Here is a 3407-nt window from a genome sequence, read left to right as displayed (position 1 = left end):
CGTTTCACAGATTAACCTTTGGTTGCTAATTGAAGTATACTTTAGCTACAAATGTAAAATTCAGAGTAGGTTTTACTTTTACTTTGTCTTTCTAAAAGATTATACTTTTTTATATTTAGCAAGTAATATAAGGTGACAATTATTCTTGTTAAAACATTCCAACAAATCAGATTGACTCCTATTGAAGATTTAGCTCTACAATTTTTTATTCTTGGCTGTAAGGAGTAGATAAGGACACAGATACCATCTATGACTAGAATTTATGCAATTTTCCGTGTTCCCTTGTACTAAGATCATTTCCCTTGACTTAAAGCAGAATTATTAAGAACTTCTGAACAATCATGATTTAAGCAAAGGCACTATTATTAAATTGAACTTGGGGCTGGGTGCAGGGGCTTACGCCTGTAATCCCAGTATTTTGGGTGGCTGAGGCAGGTGGATAACAAGGCTAACATGGTGAAACCCCCTCTCTACTAAAAATACAAAAAATTAGCCGGGCATGGTGGCACGCACCTGTAGTCACAGCTACTCAGGAGGCGGAGGCAAGAGAATCATTTGAACCCAGAAGACGGAGGTTGCAGTGAGCAAGATCATGCCACTGCACTCCAACCTGGGAGACAGAGCGAGACTCCATCTCAAAAAATAATAATAATAATAAATAAATAAAAACAATTAGCTGGGCATGGTATTGTGCTCCTGTAATCCCAGCTACTTGTGAGGTTGAGGCAGGAGAATCACTTGAACCCAGGAGGCAGAGGTTGCAGTGAGCTGAGATTGTGCCACTGCACTCCAGCCTGGGCGATAAAACAAGACTCCGTCTCAAAAAATGAAATAAAATAAATAGAACTTAGAAGAGCTAAGAGTCTTTGTCCTCACAGTCATATCAGTTATATTAAACAAATATATTTTAAAGGATGGAAAGAAGGAAAGAGAAACAAAAAAGATATTATGGTGAATATATAATGTTTTGTTGTTCTAGTCTCCTCCTACTCAGTGTTTACTACTGAGTAGAACTAGTATTTATTTCTTATTTAGTGAGAGAATTTTCTAGCTGCTTTTTGGGATAAGTGAGGATAGAAAAATTACTTCCACTAGGTGCTCACACCTGTAATCCCAGCACTTTGGAAGCCCGAGACGTGAGGATCTCTTGAGCCCAAGAGTTCAAGACTGGCCTAGGCAATATAGGGAGACCCATCTCTACAAAATCAACCAACCAACAAACAACAACAACAACAAAAAACCAAAAACAATTAGTCAAGCATGGTGGAGTACCCTGGTTGGACAATCACTTGAGTCTAGGAGGCGGAGGTTGCAGTGAGCCAAGATTGTACCACTGCATTCCAGCCTGGGCGACAGAGCAAGACCCTGTTAAAAAAAGAAAGGAAAGGAGAAGAGGAAAGGAAAGGTAACAGGAAAGGAAAGGAGGAAAGGGAAAGGGAAATTACTTCCAAGGAGATCATTCTTATCTTGTAAAGAGCAACTTGAGATGTTCCCTTTAGTTCTCTGAATGTAGTGAGTAGACCCCATTGTCCTGAGAGATAGACCTTAATACTAACTGTAATTTTATTATCATACTTATTTTAACAAAGACAACTTTTATCCATGATATAGACCTTGCCATGCAATGTTCTTTGCTGGTGAGGGAGCTGACCAATTTTTACAAGAGGAGCCCGTTACCACTGGGAGGTAGTTTTATGTGGTATTTTATTTAATCTTCATAACAACCTTATAAAGTAAGTGTAACAGGCCAGGCGTGGTGGCTAATGCCTGTAATCCCAGCGCTTTGGGAGACTGAGGCAGGTGAATCACCTGAGGTCAGGAGTTTGAGACCAGCCTGGCCAACATGGTGAAACCCCATCTCTACTAAAAATACAAAACTAAGCCGGGTGTGGTGGCGTGCACTTGTAATCCCAGCTACTTGGGAGGCTGTGGTAGGAGAATCACTTGAACCCAGGAGGCAGAGGTTGCAGTGAGCTGAGACCAGGCCATTGCACTCCATCCTGGGCAACAAGAGCAAAAATCCATCTCAAAAAATAAAAATAAATAAAAATAAAGTAAGTAACAGATGAAAAAAAATAAAGAGACTGAGTAACTTATCTAAGACTACAAAGCTCGGAAGTTGCTGATCTGAGATTCACACCCATGTCAATCTGGCTTAAAACCTACTTTCCCATTTCAACATGCTGAGTGAAGATGAATTACCATGAAATTATAACTCCATCAGCGAGAGCACAGGGAGCACTAGGCTATGCCCTTAAAGCATGAGACTCCAAGCAGGTCATGGAATCTTTCTGTGTCCCATTTTTCTTACCTGTCAATAGGATGGCTCTGATAATCAATGGTTCCCCAAAACCAGAACTTGGGTCAAAGTTTGCACATGTCCATCACACAATTAGGAGAGTAAGGCCTGCCATGTGTGGTGACTCACGCCTGAAACCCCAGCACTCTGGGGGGTGGGTGGATTCCTTGACCTCAGGAGTTCAAGACCAGCCTGGCCAACATGGCGAAACCCCATCTCTACAAAAATACAAAAATCAACCAGGCATGGTGGTGTGCTCCTGTAGTCCCAGCTACTGGGGAGACTGATGGGTTGAGCCCAGGAGGTAGAGGTAGCAGTGAGCCAAGATTGAGCCACTCCCAGCCTGGGAGACAGAGCCAGAGTCTGTCTTAAAAAAAGAAAAAAAGAAAATGTAGATTTTCCATAAAGCTACCATTTATTCTACTTAAAAGAGCTATCCTTTGATGTAAGATTATATTTTTTTCTGCATGTTTTATAATGTCCCTCACAAAATAAGATATTGGGAGGAGATGAGATATTATTTTTATTTTATTTTATTTTTATTGTTATTTTTTTTTTTGAGACAGAGTCTCGCTCTGTCACCCAGGCTGCCTATTAGCCTACAGTGTTCCAAATACAAAATTTCATTTTCACATGTCTTCTAAGCCAGGCCTAGAATTCTCTTCTATATAAATTCCTAGATTCCTATATAAGAGAACAAGGGAAAAAGTCGAAATTTAGCAAGTTCAAAAGCAGTCTGAGAGTGGAAAAAAAGACTCCTCAAATACCGGCACAAACTTACCTTCTGTGTTGCAGCTGCACTCCTTCTCAGATCCTGTGTGCCAACATTTCTCACCCTTATTTATTTATTATTATTATTTTAGAGATGGAGTCTTGCTTTTGTCGCCCAGGCTGGAGTGCATTGGCACGATCTCGGCTCACTGCACCTCTGCTTCCTGGGTTCAAGCGATTCTCATGCCTCAGCCTCCCAAGTAGCTGGGACTACAGGCGTGTGCCACCATGCCCAGGTAGTTTTTGTATTTTTAGTAGAGATGGTGTTTCACCATGTTGGCCAGGCTGGTCTCGAAGTCTCAAACTCCTGACCTTGTGATCCTCCCGCCTCAGTCTC

Source organism: Colobus angolensis, unplaced genomic scaffold, assembly GCF_000951035.1.
Source record: "Colobus angolensis palliatus isolate OR3802 unplaced genomic scaffold, Cang.pa_1.0 Scaffold15, whole genome shotgun sequence".
Classification (NCBI taxonomy): Eukaryota; Metazoa; Chordata; class Mammalia; order Primates; family Cercopithecidae; genus Colobus; species Colobus angolensis.
The sequence above is the reverse complement of the archived record's forward strand: the minus strand, read 5'-3'. Positions refer to the sequence as shown.